Source organism: Monodelphis domestica, chromosome 7 (assembly GCF_027887165.1).
Source record: "Monodelphis domestica isolate mMonDom1 chromosome 7, mMonDom1.pri, whole genome shotgun sequence".
Lineage (NCBI taxonomy): Eukaryota > Metazoa > Chordata > Mammalia > Didelphimorphia > Didelphidae > Monodelphis > Monodelphis domestica.
The window spans coordinates 260,227,647-260,245,365 of NC_077233.1; positions in this window are offsets into that span (position 1 = coordinate 260,227,647).

Sequence of the window (17,719 nt, forward strand, 5' to 3'; positions counted from 1 at the left end):
GTGGCAATGCAGTGATCTTGAACAACTTGGAGGAATCTACGAGAAAAACCACTATCCACATTTAGAGGAAAACCTGTGGGAGTAGAAACACAGAAGAAAAACAGCTGCTTGAATTCATGGGTCAAGGGAAAATTGCTGGGGATGTACTCTAAATGATCATCCTAGTGCAAATATCAACAACATGGAAATAGGTTCTGATCAAGGACACAAGTATTAACCAATGAAATTGCATGTCGGCTGCTGGAAGTGTGGGTAGAGGGGAGTTAGGGAAATAATGTGATTATTGTAACCAAGGAATAATGTTCTAAATTGGCTAAATAAATTAATTCAAATAAAAGAAAAGAAAAAAAAGAAAAAAAGAAGAAAGTTCCCAGGGTCACTCTCTTAGCATATGGTATGAGTAAAGGAGTCATCTGTGCTCACACTGTATCCCATCAAAAACCATCACTAATATTAAGTCAGGCAGAACTTTAAGATGCTGACAGGTCTAGTCCCTGGAAAGAGGTTGCTCTTAAAACTATGTGGTAGAAAAATATAGAATATGTACAAAGTCCATCCTCATAATGAAAGCTCTCCACCTCCAGAAAAAGAATTGATAGAACCTGAATGAAGATCTAAGCATACTATTTTTTACTGACTTTTTTTGGTTGTTTTATATGACTTCTTCCACAAGATGACTGATATGGATATATGTTTTGCATGATCACACATGTATAATCTAGATCAAATTGCTTATTGTCTCAGGTAGGGAGAAGGGAATGAAAGAGGGAGAGAATTTACAATTCAACATTTTAGAAAATTAATGTTAAAATGGTTTTTCCATGTAATTGGGAAAAATCCAATATTATACATATGTGTGTGTGTGTGTGTGTGTATATATATATATATATATATGTATATATATATATATATATATATATATATATATATATATATATATATATATATATAAATGTACAAAGTTCTGTAGTAGGTCTCCAGTATCTTCCATGTGAATAATGCTACCATCTGAGCTGATGGTTGACTTCCATTACACTACAATAAAGATAAAAAATGTGAGCCTGAAAACAACATAAACACAGGAAAGGTAAATAAATATAGTTACCATGGAAAGGACAAGTAACAAAATAAATGAGTTCAGCTCTATAGACTACTAAAAAAGTGAAAAACTTAGAGAAAGAAAATCATGGGATTTTTAAAAAAGGAAACAGCAGAGAAACCATTAAAAGGTTTTTTTTTGTCTTTTCTGAAAGCACATAACGCAATAAAGATAAAAGCTGACTTTAAAGAAATAGGAAAGATGACAGTGGAAAAACAGGTCTGAAACACCATAGACTAAACCTTGTTATGCCTCTTTAAAGGTTAATCAATGCATTTTATGAAACAAATCTATATGGGAGGGTATAGAAATGGGGAGAGGGGTGGTAGAAGTTGGAATGGAATATCTAGGATACCCTAATTAAGTTTGTAATAAACAAAGAAGGGAACATAACTCCTCTAGTCTCTTAGGAAGAAGAGAGGATGCAGGAGAAGGGGTAAGGTGAATGTAGGTATTAAAATAGGTGGAGAGAAAAGGAGAAGTCTCAACCTTATGCCATAGTATCTACATTCTTAAAGGAAAAATTAATTGAACTACAAGGCAACATGGAGAGTAAAACAAAAGTAGTAGGAGATTTTAATGTCTCTCTCTCTGAAATGGACAAATCTAAATAGAAGTCAAAAGGAAAAATATAGAATTTAATAAATTTTTAGAACAAAAAGAACTAAAAACTTACAGAATCTTCTAAATGAGACTGCTAAGGAATATACATATTTCTCAGTTCCACAGAACTTTTACAAAAATTTATCATGTGTTAGGGCACAAAGATATTGCATATAAATGGGAAAAGGTAAGAAATTATTAATAAATCTTTTGTACAGTACAACAAAAATCAAATTTTAAAAATTAATTTACAATCAATTTAGGAAGTACAAACAAAAAACATAGTCCAAATCGAAAACTTAAAAATGAAATCCTAAACAAGGTGTGGGTAAGTTAAAAAATGATAGAAAAAATTATATTAAACACAAGAATATTTGTGAAACAACATACCAAAGTTTCTAAGATACAGCAAAAACAATCCTCAGATTAAAGTTATATCCCTAAAACTATAGATAAACAAATTAGAAAAGGAGGCCCAATAAACTAAATATACATTTTAAAATTAGAAAGCCAACAAGTAAAAAATTAAAATCATTATAAAAAGAAAAGCATAGAAATAAGACAAAAATAGATAAATTGGAAGAAAAAAGACTATATAAGTGACACAAAAATAAAATCTGGTTCTTTGAGATAAAAAAAAAAACTATAAACTGTTGGTCAACCTAAATAAGAAGAAAATGGCAGAAAATCAAATCAATAAAATAGTAAATAAACAAGGTGAAATAACAACAAAACTAGAAGATATTAAAAGACCTTACTAGTTATAGTTACAGAACTAAAAAGTGAAAAGAAATAAAGGAATAACTTACAAAACGTAAATTATACAAACTAAAAGAAGATCAAGTGGATAATTTTACTATTAAATAATCTAATCACAGAAGAAGAAAAATTTTTAAATCAGATAATCTAATCTAAGAAAAGGAAAAATGATTAGATGAACAATAAGGAAAGAACTTACCTCAGAAATAATTGCTGTTAGATTATTCATTGTCATTAAGCTGGGATTTATAATAGGCATGCAGAGATAATTCAATATTAAGAAAAAATTAATAAAATTGTGTTACAACAAAAAATTTGAATCCAGATTATTATCTTAATAGATTTATTAAATGTTCTTGATAAAGTATAATACTCATTTATGCTAAAAATCCTACAAAGTATAAATATTTTAATATTATAGAAATTTCTACTTAAAACCCCACATAAGCATCAAATGTAATGAATATACACAGGAAATTTGCCCATTGGCACAAGGATGCCTATTATTCCCCCTATTACTTAAAACAATTTTAAAAAATGCTAACAAAAGCAAAAGGACAAAAGAAAGAAATGAAAGATACAAAGATATGCAAAGAGTAGATTAAGCTCTCCTTATTTGCTGATGACTTCTGACTTACTAAAGTCCTAAGGAACCAATGAAGATTCTTAAAATTGAGATATTTAATATCTTCAGTAAGGTTGCAGGCAACAAAATAAACCCATAGAAATCAATAATAATAAAATAAAGAGACAATATTAGAAAGTAAAATCCCATTCTAAATAACTGTAGAATACACAAACAATTTGGCAATCAATTTATCAAAGCACACAAAATATTTTATAGGTAAAATTATGAAGTTCTTTTTAGCTAGTTGAATAGTCAATACTCATTTCTGGACTGGGATAATTTATAGTTTTAATGCCATATCAACCCATCAAATGAATATTCTGGTGAATTCAATGAAATGATAACACAACATAAATAAAGTAAAAGATCTAGAATATTGATAGAAATAATAAAAAAGAAGAAAGGAATGAAGTGGGGAATAGTACTTCCAGACCTCAAACTATATCATAAAGGTCTGGAAGTACTAAATAGAAGTCAAAAGGAAAAATATAGAATTTAATAAATTTTTAGAACAAAAAGAACTAAAAAACTTACAGAGTCTTCTAAATGAGACTGCTAAGGAATATACATATTTCTCAGGCAGAATTAGAAAAAAATGGAACTCACTGGCCCATTACATAAACTATATAGGGAAAAAACCTACTTATTTGATACGATCTGCTAGGAAAACTGGAAAAGAGTCTGGTAGAAATTTGATTTAGACCAATACCTATAATATTCCACAATAAATTTTAAATGAATTTGAAAAATAAAGATCTATCTCAAAACAGTTTGAAGACATGATTAAATAATTTAAAATGAAGAATTGCAAACTATTAACAGTCAGTGCTTAAAATCACTACTCATGATAGAAATATAAATCAAAACAACCTTTAAGGTTTCATCTCACATTCAGCAAGCTGGCAAAAAAAAAAAAAACCCAAAATATGGTAATAGTCAATGTTAGAATATTTATGGAAAAACAGACATACTTATGCTAAATGAATTCAGATTCTTTTAGTTACATTGTTTAGTCAGTGTAGCTATGAATCAGTACAATCATTTTGGAAAGCAATTTGGAATTAGGCAAATAAAATAACTAAAATCTCTATATCCTTTGACCAAGAGATTATTCTACTAGGCATATACCCCAGTGAGGTCATGGATAAGAAAGAAAGCACCAACATATATGACAATATTTGTGGAAGCATTTTTTTTAATAAGTAGGAATTGTAAGCAAAGAAGATGCCCACGGTTTGGGATATGACTAAATAAAACTCCATGCATAAATATAATGGAATAGTATTGTTGTTGTTTAGCTGTTTTAGTCATGTCCAATTCTTTGTGGCCCCATTTGAAGTTTTCTTGGCAAAGATACTGGAGTGGTTTGTCATTTCCTTCTCCAGCTCATTTTACAAAAGAAGAAACTGAGGAAAAGGGGGTTAAGTAATTTGCTCAGGGTCCCATAGCTAGTAAGTGTCTGAGGTCATATTTGAAGTCTGGTCTTCTTGATTCTAGGTCTGGTAATTACTGCCCAATGTACTTTACTATAAGAAATGACAAATTTGACAAATTCAGAGAAACATGGAAAGATGTAAGAATTGACAGAGAAAAAAAAAGCAGAATCAAGAAAACAATATATACAATGATGGCAATTGAATTGGAAAGAAAGCAACTATAAAGCAATCCAATGTGAATTTTTTAGAACTACCAAAAAAAAAGTCCCAAAGAGAAGCATTAGAAGATAGCCCTGTCTCACTCCTTTGTAGAAATGGGTGCTGACAGCTGTGTGACCCTGGGCAAGTCACTTGACCCCCATTGCCTAGCCCTTACCACTCTTCTGCCTTGGAGTCAATGCACAGTATTGACTCCAAGACAGAAGGTAAGGGTTTAAAAAAAAAAAAGAAATGGGTGCTGACAGATGTGAAACATGGATTATATTTTCATAATGTGTTGCCTGATTTGCTAATTTTTTTCTTCTTCCTTTTTCCCTCTTTGAATAATTTTCTTTGTTATATAAGATGGCTCCCTGGGAAAGGGAAGGGTGATGTAAAATAAAAGCTAGCTTTATCATTTTATTTCAAAACAAAACAGCATCTAAATCGGTGTGTGAGTTCTTTTCCACATCAGTATAAATGTTTTCAGACAACTTCTGTTTTTCCTCCTCATTAGAATTTTTTATCCTTTTTTTCTTCAAAATTTCATTCTTGATTATTTCCCATCTTCCCTGGGCTGATTCCCCTTTTAGAATAATAGTCCTTGGGATTCCTATAGAATCTGGTTTGAAGTCATTCCTCTAAAGAATCAGTCTGTAACAAATTCTTCATTATACCTATTTTCTTCCTTTCTTGATGGTTTTGACCCTTCATTTGAGATGCCTGACTGTGTCCTGGGTGATTGAGCTTGATAGCGGCCAGACCACAAATAAATGGGGTGCTGCTGTATCATGTTTTCATCTGTCTGTAAATGGATTTATCCTTAACTTCAATTTATTCTGTATTATGGCTTCCATATTAGCCAATTTACTTTCCTTTGGACAGGGTCTACCTCTGTTCTAAGTATGAATTAAAGATCAACTCTTCTTGGCATGATACCTGAAGAGAAGGTACAATCTGCCATCCTGACTGCAAAGGAGCGAAATGCTTGGCTGCTCCTGAACAGTAAATAATGAAAAGAAGATTATCAATTATGTGGCTAATTCGATTCATATAAATAGCTAACAGGGACACTTCTAGTCAATGTTTTTCTGAGCTGTGTGGACATAGGCTCTGAAAGAGACACAAAAAAGTGTTTTGTTTTTGTACACTTGAGCCAAACCAAGTGAATGAGCATATCTCCACAGGACCACATTCCAGGATTGTACAGGAAATGAGGACTAATGAAATTCAGACAGAAAACTACAGAAATGTGGCTTATAGCTTCATAAATAATTGCATCTCGAATAAGGAGGAGGAAGGAGATTGCTTTTGGTTATCAAAGGAATGTCCTTCTCTATAATCCCTTAAGATAATGTAAAACGATTGAAGAGCTTTTCCCAGTGGTGCCTTTCATTTCAACAGGGGAGAAAAAGATTCTACTCTTCAGATAAAAACTTTTTTTTTCTGCCCCAATTTGTCCCTTGATTCAATTATTTTCTTTTCTCCAGGATCCTTACTGGGACCTCTGGCTGGGCAAGTTATGAGTAAATAAACCCTTCAGCGACTGTGCTATGATGCTGGATAGGCCAACAGATGAACAAAATCTTTCTCCTTAAAAAAAAAAAAGTCCATTGGATTTGAAAGGCTAGAATCCTTCCAAGTCAACCAAGGCTTTATCAGGCAGATGACAATCTGCTTTGTCCAGCCTCTTTTAATAAATGCTGACAAGTCAGATTACTGAGGACTTTGAAACAAGGTCATAATTTATATGGAACGCTTGCCTGACTATAGTTAAATCAAGTGAAGTTCTTTTATTCCCTCAAAATGGCATCCATGGCCAGTTTTGGACATCTGCCACTGATTCTCTAACAGGAAACCCCACTCTTCCCTTGCCTATTCATATCCTTGGTGTTTTTTGTTTTTTCGTTGTTTTTTTTTTTAATTACAGGATACTCTTCCATTCTCTGCTCCTCTTTTTGATCGAAAAATATATGAGGCTAAAACAAGTCATCAAGGGAAAATTTCAGTAGAAGAGGGTAGGACTGGGGTTTAATTCTATTGGTCATGTGTGATATTCAGAATACACCGCCATTTGTATTGAAACATACACTTTAGCTTCTTACTTGTGAACGTCGGCAACCAGGGGCTTCTGGTTAATTTCCATTTGCACCATTTTTCCTCCCAACATCATCCATCACTAATGACTGTGTCAAAGATGATTATTGGAAATTGAAAAGGAAGAGCTGCTCATTCACAACAAACCTTTAGAAAGAGAAATAAATCTTCTCTCTAGTGCCTCTCTTCTGAATGTGTGACTTGGGACACTTGGAGTCCAAGACCCTTGGAATTCAAGTGAGGTGGAGGAGAGAATTTCTACCCTTCTTCCCCCCAGCAGCTATTATATATGGTGACTAGAGCATATGCTAGCCTAGGTGAGCCTGAGAGTGGATCTCAAAACCGTGTCTCCTGCTTTTAATTTTTGGCTCTTTCCATAGTATAGGTGAGTGATCCCGAGAGAGAATCTTTGTGTTAGGTGGCTCAGGAGTTTCTGAGTTCCTGACAGTCTTGGTCAGTGTCAACTGTCCTGTGGGGAGTAATTCCTTCAGATATTAAAATTTTTCTTGGAGAAGAGGACTTGTTCAGTTGTTTCATTCATGTCCAACTCTTCCTGACCCATTTTGGGGTATTTAGCAAAGATACAAGAGTTGTTTGCCATTTTCTCCTCCAACTCATTTTATAGATGAGAAAACTGAGGTAAACTGTTAAATGACTTGGCCAGGGTCACATGGATGGTAAGAGAAGGAAGTCAAATTTGAACTCATGTCTTCCTGATTCCAGACCCAACAATATCCACCATGCCACCCAGCTGTCCCAGAGAAGAGGACAACTACTGACAAAAAGAGTGAGCAGTAACACCTGGCTTCTCAGAAGACAACGTGAGTTGCTTGGACAGTACAAAACCAGAGTGAAGGTAAATTGAATGTTCAGCAGTTCCATAAACTGTTTCATGGTTTAATGTTTTAAATATCAGTCTTTAGGCATAATTTCAGATTGTTTTCCAGAATGGTTGGATCAGTGTATATCTTTTGACCTATCAATACCACCATTTGGTTTATTTCTTAAGGCAAACGGGGAAAAAGAAAAAGAACCAATATATTCTAAAATACTTACAGCAGCTCTCTTTGTGATAGCAAATAACTGGAAATTAAAGGGATGCCCATCAGTTGTGGAATGGCTAGAGAAGCTGTGGCATATGATTATGATGGCATGCTATTGCACCACAAGAAATGATGAGCAGATTAATATTTTTTTAAAAATCATGGAAAGACTTGCATGAAATTATGAACAGTGAAATGAACAGAACAAAGAGGACTTCATATAGCCACAGAAATTTGAGTTGAAGAATGACTTGTGCATGTCTACCTCCAGAGAAATAATTGATAAACAGAAATAAGTGAAACATAATTGATATTTACACATATCTTTTTATCAAATGATACCTTCTCTAGTACGGTGAAGGCAGGAAGGGATGGAGTTACCTGGGAATTTTAATAGAACAAATATTAATTAATTAATTTTTAAAAACCAACCTTTTAGAAGTTTGATAGTAGCCACCTCCACTCCCCCTCTCCCATACAACTACATAATAGGGGTTAGAGTTATGATGTCCTGTTTTAAGTATTTGTCACCTCAAATTTAAGTCTTTTTGTTTTAAGTCTTTCTTCAGTAATAAGAGATATAGCTATCCCATACTTTGTTTTATACACTAATTGCCTTCTATAAGGGACCATGTTAATCCCTTTTAGGGGAGACATTAAATCTGTGCCAAATTTTAGATTTAGTAAATTATTTTTCCTGGGACTCTAAGATGGAGGAATAATAAGTAAGAGAGTATGAAAAGGAGCTGACTCTCCTCATTGATTCTAAATTCTCTAAGAATTTGACATATTCTATGAGTCCAGAGTGGGTCACTTAGTAGAAGAAGACACTCCACCACCCCACTGGGGCATTGAAGGTTTAAGAATAAAAGAAGTTTTATCTTTTACTTTACCCTGCTTCATTCCCCTGCTGAAGTCTTCTAAGCAAACCCAGTAACCAAAGACCAAAAAGGAGGATCTCTGCTATTTTGATGAAGCATATGAATAAACTGCTTCTTATGTAAGGCTCCTTAAAAGAAAAAGAAATAAACAAATGAGCAATCTTCTGTCTGTCACTTCTAATTTAGGTGAAGCTGGTAGTCAAGGACAGTCTTATATGCCTGAGCATAGAAAGATCCTTGTGCCCACAAGAAACTCAATTTGCAGATTGTAAACAAAGCCTCTGTTTGCCTGATGTCCTGATGACTGCTATTCAGGTATTCCTCTTGGTTCCAATTCATATTTTTGATTTGGACTCTGTCTCAAACCTTTTGCCCTTCAACTTACCACCTGGTTATCTGCAGTAACTGAGTTTTGCCTCTATATGACAAACCCAATATTTTTGACTCTGAGTGTATGTGGGAGAAGCTAGGTGGCACAATGGATAGAGTTCTGCGTCTGGAGGCAGAAACTCCTCTTCTTGAGTTCAAATCTCATTTCAGACACTGACTAGCCGTGTGACCCTGAGCAAGTCACTTCCCCTTGTTTGTTTCAGTTCCTCATTGATAAAAAATGAGCTGAAGAAGGAAACTTCTCCAGTATCTTTGCCAAGAAAATTCCAAATGAGGTGACAGAGTTAGACAAGACTGAAACAAATGAATAACAAACAAAAATGTGTATGTGCCCCCCCCCAAAATTCTTGAATTGGGAATCTAATGACCTTTTCTTAATGCTAATCTTCCTTGACCTTTCTAATGCATTTGACACTGTTACCTAACCTTTGCTCCTAGAAACTCCTTCCTCTCTTGGGTTTCTAGACACTATATATTCATTCTGTTCCTATCTATCAAACCACTCCTCATTCTTCTTTATTATTTCTTCATCCATATTAGAATTACTAAATGTGGATCCCTGACCCTCATTTCTTTTCTTTCTATATTTTCTGTCTTGATGATCTCAGGAATGTTAGATTTAAAATAGTTTTGGGAGCAAGGGAAATATATAACAATTATGACCGCTGAAATATGTTTTCTACTGTGTCTTGGTTTTATATAAATATAAGATGGTCGCCAGGGAATATATTCCCAATTTATGAATATGCCCAAGCCAACTGGGTTTTATAGAGAAATTTAATTTATAATACACTGATTAATCAATAGAAAAAGAGAAAGTAAGAAAGGAATAAGAATGAATAAATCAGTCAGTTGGTTTTATCACTCACCCAAGTTCTCTCTAGGTAAGGCTTCTCATGCCAACCTCAGGCTCCACCTTCAAGAGAGCCTCCTTTCAAGAAATGTTCCAGAGAATTCTCCTCCTGACTCCTCATGAGTTCTCCTTCCACAGCCTCCTTCAAGACCTCTCCAGGACCTCTCCCTCCAGGACCTCTCTCCTCTCAGACTCCTCCTTGAGCAAAACCTCTCAGAACAAAAAACTCTCCTCCCCCTGTCCTCAGACCCAGCTATCTTTAAGGAAACCATCTAAGTTCCCTCCCCTCAGTTCTCACATCTACCAATCACTGTCAATGTCTCCCCTGTGCCAATGGTGGCTCTAGTTTAACCCAGGACTGCCCAGAGGTCTGTGGCTTTGCACATGTCTGTTGAAGGTCATGTTCTCAAATAATTAAATCTTGATCTTTGCTGTAGCCCTTCCTAAATCCTGTTACTCTAAGTAGTGTGGAGATTGCATTTTCCAAGACCTGGTTCTGTCATTCCAAGTATCTCTATTGTATCAATTCTAAAATCAATCATGACTCAAAGAACTTCCTGTTCTATGTTTAAGCATAGGTCAAAATCCTTTCCATTAGCAAAAGGTTTCTGTCCTAAAGTAGTCTTAAGTAGGGAGGAGAAGGATCCTCCCATGCCAAGGGGTTTCACATTCCAATAGAGTTCTTACTATCAGTAGGAAATTTTTTCCAAGTATGAAATTTCCAAATGGTGAAATTTCCAACATTCATAAGTCTAAGAAATTTTAAGGTTTACAGGAAATCCCATGGATTCCATGATCATCTCTGTGAAAATGATCCCTATATTTATATATCCAGCATTAGGCTCTCTACTGAGCTCTCATTCTCCATCACCAAGTGCCTATTGGACATTTCAAAACAGTTGTAGGCTGATATCTCAAACTCATTGGTCCAGAACAGAACTCATCACCCTTTCCTTCAAACCTACCCCTCCTCTCAGCTTTCCTGTTATTACCATGGATGTTGCTGATTTTCCATTTACCCAGTTGTAAAACCTTATGGCCCTGTCTCCTTGGCTTCTCTGACTCCCACATCCAATAAGTTGTCAAATCTCACCACTCCTATTTCCAGACCACCCCATGTATCCGTTGCATTCCTATAACCTCTGCCCTAACTCATGCTTTCATCACCCCTCTCAAGGGAGGGCTCACTAAGCCCTTTTCAGGGCTTCTTTCCTCCTTTGGAAAGGAGGAAGGTTAAAGGTGGAAGGGAAGGTTTTTTTTTTAAGATTATATATAAAAGATTCATGAATTATGCAAGGTTCTTTATTCACCCCTAACATCTAATATTTTAAATAATTCTCAACAGGACATTAGAAGGAAGTCTATAAAAATAAAATAAAACTAAATTCTCTTTTCTTGTCTCTGGTCACCTAGAGAAATGTATGAAGAAGTAAGATATTTTCTTCACTAATAACTTGTACTTTTAACAATCCTCAGGGACAAATAAGATTTTGGGTGCAAAATAAATCTGAAAAATGAAAGGGGGAAACATCAATTAGCTAGCTCTCACCTGGGGCCCAAGGAGCCATATCCAGGTAAATTGTCTCGGCAGGCATGCTAAATGAAGCTGAGGGTCACCAATACACTTCAAACCAGTCAGTAATTAGGGAGGTGACTCCCTCTGGCACATGAAGATTTCCCTCTGTGGAAGGGATGATGAGAACAGTTAATTTCAGTGGCCACGAAGGCAATGGAAACAGATTCTGTGGAACGCTTAGACGTTGGTTAAACATCCAAGAAGCCAAAGTCATCACCAGTCATCTTGACTTTCATTTAGCCACTGGACTTTGATGACTCTGGAAGAGAGAATGAGGTAGAAGATGCTGTATTACTATACTTCACTTAAATTCAATTTACACTCAAAAGACACCACTAGTGATGCCTTTTTGGTGCTATTTGAATACAAAGGACAACAACCAACCAACCAACTAACTAATTTGTTTTCTTTGCTTCAAGCTTCTCCTCATTCAAATCCATCTTCTACACAGCTGCCAAAAGGACTTTCCTAAAGCACAGGACTGATGATATCATTTTCTTAGTTGATGAGCTCTATCAGCTCCCTTTTGCCTTGAATATCAAATAAGAAGCCTTCTGTTTGATATTTTTCCAACCTGGACTCATCCTACCCTTTCACTCTTTGATTTATTTAGATTCACTTATTCATGGCTCTATACACTAGATGCCCCATTTTCCACTTCTGCATTTGCATTTATTATTCCATGTGCCTGGTCTCCCTTCTCACCTCTACTTCTTGAAACTCCTAATTTCCTTTCAGGCTCAGCTACATTCTTCATGAAAATTTTCTGTTAGTACACTCTTCCTTCCCCAAATAGCTTGTATTTATTCGGTATATATTCTTTATATACTTCTCTACAAGCAAGTTTTCCTTAGGATGAGGACTCTTTGAGCAGGGAATCTCACTTTTGCATTTTTATTTAACACAAAATCTGGCAAATAGTAGGTGCTTACATAAAATTTGTTGCTTAATCATGGATCTACTAATTCTATTGTTTCAGTGAGACAGAAAGTATACTGTAGTGGATAGAGTTTAAATTTAGAGTCTGGAAAATTGGCTTCAAATACTAGCTGTGTGACTGTGAGTAAATGACCAAAAAAAGAGACTCTATAATGCTTATTTTCTGAGTTATAAATGGATTGTGATCTATGCTGGTGGAAGGAATTTCCACAATAACAAAATAGTATACACCTCATTTTCTTTTGTTTCATGGCCCAGGGCATTCCAGAGCTTGATAGATTCCCCACCACCCACCCCCAATTTATTAGGAAGGACAGGTTACCTCCTTGTTAGGATTCATCATTATAATTGGAGAGAATGATATGGTCTCTGTCCTTTGGTACCCAAGTTATTTTCTTGGTTTTGGTTAAAATCTTCAAGTGGTATACTCACTTTTTCAGGCCAAGGAGAATGAGAGTAACTCCTAGTAGTCAGGAGAACTCTTGTTGCAGTGAGAAAATATAAAATAGAACTGTGGCTCTGTTACTAAGGCTGAGTGATTGTAAGAAAGTCATTTCATTGGTCAAGATCTAAGATAGCTTAAATAGATAAAATATAGACAAATAGAAGGATAAATGTCATTCTCTTTTTAGGCATAGTTGAGAAAAATGATAATAATGAAAAAAGAAATATAATTTCAAAAATAAGCAATTCTATATGGTCTTCAGGATATGTCAACATACCAAACTATTCTGCAGCTACGAGCACTGTTAAGCACATCATAGGTTGATTCTGAATGCAAATATTAGCCCTGATATTGAAAAAATGAAGACAAAGTACTTTAGCATAAATGATACCAGTAATGGTTGGGGGGAAAGTCTTCAAAACCTTTCTTTTTAAAATTTTGAGATCTGCCTCGTAAAACACAAAACTATTTTTCTATTCTTTTCAAGATTTATCCCCTCCTCTTCCTCTACTCTTATCCATTTAGTTTTGAAGGACATTAAATCCTTACAATTTTACAAAGTCAACTATGATGACTAAGGAGACCACAGAAATTGAGCTTAATATTGACAATATAACCATTACTATTGCTATGTACCAAGCCTGGAACTCTTCATTATAAAAGGAATAAGGCGTATGCCACTTGTGTGAAAATTGGGCCATATAATGAGAAGATGGGAGTTATTGGAAAAGTCTTGGGAAAGTTTGGAGGCAAAAGGGAAGAAGGAGAGATCCTTAGATAGCATCATGGAAACAACAAACATCAACTTGGACAGAGTTGGGGAGAGAGCAGAAGATAGGAGGGCCTGATATGCCATGGTCCTGGGGTCATGAAGAGTGGGACACGACTGAATGATTGAATAATAAAAACTTATGTGAACTTCTGAAAGTCATTGAATTGCCTTGAACTTCAGTTTCCTGTCTTGGGAGGCTGACTAGATATCTTCTTGGAATTCTTGCTGTCAATGCTTTGATAAATCTTTCCATTGACTCTCACCTCATCGCTGAATCCACTGAAGTGTGGGTCAGAGATAGATTCATTAGTATATGTTATAGGAAATGATATAATGATATAGGAAAATATCCTGTGATAATATATTGTGAAGAACACTAGACAAAGGACCAAGGAGATCTGGTGTGAGTGCTGTTCCCAAACTTACTAATTGTATGTCGTTAACTTGAGCCTTGGTTTCCTCATTTGTAAAATGAAAATAATAATTCTTGTTCTCTCTACTTTGCAGTTGTGAGGGAAGTACTTTGCCAATTTTAAAGAATCTTATGAATATGTAACATATTCTTAATTTTATGACTTCCCAAGGATGTAGGTTTCCATGTCACATGCAATTACTATCCTTCTCCCACCATCTTTTTTGCTGGCTCATGAAGATGATTGCCTTTAAGTCTTGGCTCAATTCTAGTACCATGGTAGAGTGGAAGAAATGGTTTTGAACCTTGGAGTCAAAGAATGTGGATTCAGATCCCAGCTTGGTCACTTATTCCTTGTATGACCTTGAGCGAATCACTTACATAGGTTTTAGTTTTATTATTTGTAAAATGAGGGGATTGAACTGGAGGACCTCTACAGTCCTTTCCAGCTTTAGGTCATAGTCTTAATCTTCAAAAAGGAAGGGAATAAACATATATATATATATCTATATATCTCCTACTATGTGCATGACACCATGCTAAGCACTTTACAAATATTATCTCAGTTGATACTTATAACAACTCTGCAAGGTATTGTGATAGAGACTTGAAGAGCAGAGGTGGGATAGGAAAATGGTTTAGGTAAGGGATTTACATGAACATAGTTTCACATCACAGTATGTGCTAAATTATCCCCATTTTACAGTTGAGGAAACTGAGACAAATAGAGGTTAAGTGACTTGCTCAGAGTCATACAGCTACTAAGTGTCTCAGTCTGGATTTGAACTCAGGTCTTCTTGATTTCAGGTCCATTTTCTATCCATGACAGATAGTCCTTAAAAATATAGTTTTATCACTGAGCTGACTGAGCAATCAGTGAGACCCTGGGTGGTTGTGTGATTGTAGATAGCCCAGACCTGAGAGATCACAGTGGCATAAAACTAGCTGCCAACCTTCTCTGCTTTTTCCTAAGTTTTGCTTAGGTCCTCTTGAGCTGGGCATGGAGGAGATGTCTGGCAAAGATAGTGTAGGAATTCAGGCTATTTCCAAGATTAATCACTTGAAACACAAAGGTTTCCTTTTATAAAACAAACAATGTATAGTTTTTCCATAAAGGAGGTATTGTATTTTTCTGGCTAGAAAAAAATGTGATATAAAGGAAAGAATATTGACCAGAGGTTAGAAAATCTGGGTTCAGATCCTGCCTCTGACATTGTAACCTGTGTGACCTTGGGCACATCATTTATCTATCCTGTGCCTGGGTTTTCCTCTTTTCCTTCTTGTAAAAAAGAAGGGGTAAATGACCTCCAAGATTCCTTTCAGCTTTAGACATACCATATCCAGGAACCATTCTTGCAAAAGCATCAGTGAACAGTTAGGTCTGAGAGTCTGGAATTGATTGGGACAGGGAAAAAACTGTTAGGGAATTTAGTGACTATGCCAGACCATTTTGAATAATCCATAAAAAAGCACCTGCCCCTCCTTGGGAGGTGACTGAAAAACCCTGGTCAATAATCCCTATTGATTTTGTAGGTCGTGCCATGGGAAGAGAATCGTCTCAATTTGGCTCAAGGCGTTTCTAGCCCCATCTTCATTTTCTGCTGCAACCACCACAGCTTTGTGCCAATCATTTCTAACTCACAGATTGCTAATAACTATAATTTCTGATAATTTAATTTGAAGGAAAGAAACTTCATCCAAACCATTGTCATCATATCTCATTATTCTCAAGCACCTGGTCAAGCTGAGAAGATGGTGGCGATTACTAAGAATTTCCTAAAGGGGATAATTGAAGGAATTGACCAACCCAAATGGTCAAAGTTCTCATTGTTCAATATGTCCCTCCAAATTTGACAGCAGGGGTCAATCCTGCTAAATTATTAATGGACTGAGGTCTCAAGCCTATGTTGGTTAGTCTAGTATTCATTTGCATTATTAAATAACCAAGAATACATTCTGAATGTTTATTATTTGCACCTATTCTTTATTTTTGGCAAAAGAATTAGTTGCTTTTTTTTAAATTCTAAGAACTCTAGGATTTTATCCAATGGATTCCATTAGAATAATTGAAGTCATCGGTGCCTGTATCAAACAAGGTGTTGTGGTACAAATTAACCAATTCCATCAGCTACAACCTCAGCCCTCCAAGAATGAATTACTTGCTGAATTACTAATAGAGTGTGGTCTCAAGCCTATGTTAGTACAATCTCAATTTGCTTTAGAAGATAATCAAGAATATATTCTGAGTGTTTACTTTTTTGCATCTACTCTTCATTTTTGCCAAGAGAATTAGCTGGATTTTATTTTTTTATTCTGGGAACTCTAGGATTTTATCCAATTGAATTCCTGTTAGAATAATTGAAGTCCTGGCGCCTGTATCAAACAAGGCTACAAATCGGTGAGTAGGTTATCAATAACTCCTCCAGCTACAACCACAACTCTCACTTGACAGCAACAGAAATGAGAGAAGCATCTTCTCTAGAGACATCTGAGGTTGATTTGTTGCTGTCCAGTCCTTTCACCTGTGTCTGATTCTTCGGGACCCTACTTAGGGTTTCTTGGCAAAGATACTGAAGTGATTTGCCATTTCCTTCTCCAACTCATTCTACAGATAAGGAAACTGAGGCAAACAAAGTTGGGTGACTTGGCCAGAGCCACATAGATAGTAATAATCTGAGATTGGATTTGAACTCAGGTCTTTCTGCTTCCAAGATTGATGCTCTATCCACTAGATGACCTAGCTACCCCATCTAAAGTCAACATATCCTAATAAATCTCAATACACTCAACAAACAATAAATGAGAACATGAGAGGGTAGAATCACTTCTTCAAGAGATTACTGCGTGAACCTCTCTTCCTGACTCACTGTCAATCCTCTTTGATGGAAACTGCAGTAGGGTGTTATGGGAGTGGAAAAGAAATCCTAAAACCAGAATCCTCTGGTTGTGAATTCATTTTACTTAAAGGACCCACTAGAAGGGGCCAGAGAGTGCTGTTATTACACAAAACATATAAACAAGGTAGTGATGCTGTAAAATATTCATATTTGGTAATATTTTATTGGTTATATTTAGATATTTAGTTACTAGTCATATTAATATTAGGTTCCTACCGAGCCTCATTTCCATTTTGTTCCTTAGTTGTATATTATAGTCACTTTTTGGCTATCCCTTTAATCCTTTTTTCAGATGCTAATGCATATTCTTGGTGACTTTCATCTTCTCTTCCACACTCTTGCTTTCCAAGCCTCCTCACCCCAGCCAAGAGGGTCTCAGGATTAGATATGAAGTGGGAGTATTTCTGCACAGAACATGCAACGTATATTTAGAATATTTTCAAGTCAGAATCTTTGCTCTTAATTTTTATTCATTTCTTTGCTCTTCTTAACTCCCTCTTTTTCCCCTTGCCAGGGGTAGGGGAGCATTGCATCGTGAAGAAATGCAGAAAGAGCCCCCAGCCAAACTTGCTAAATGATGGGTCCCTGGGCTGCATTTTGGAAAGCACAATTTTTAAGCCCAATCTGATGAGGTCCTCTGGGTTCTCTGCAAGGAAGTCTCAAGTCTTTAGACTGTCCAAGTCATTGCTTG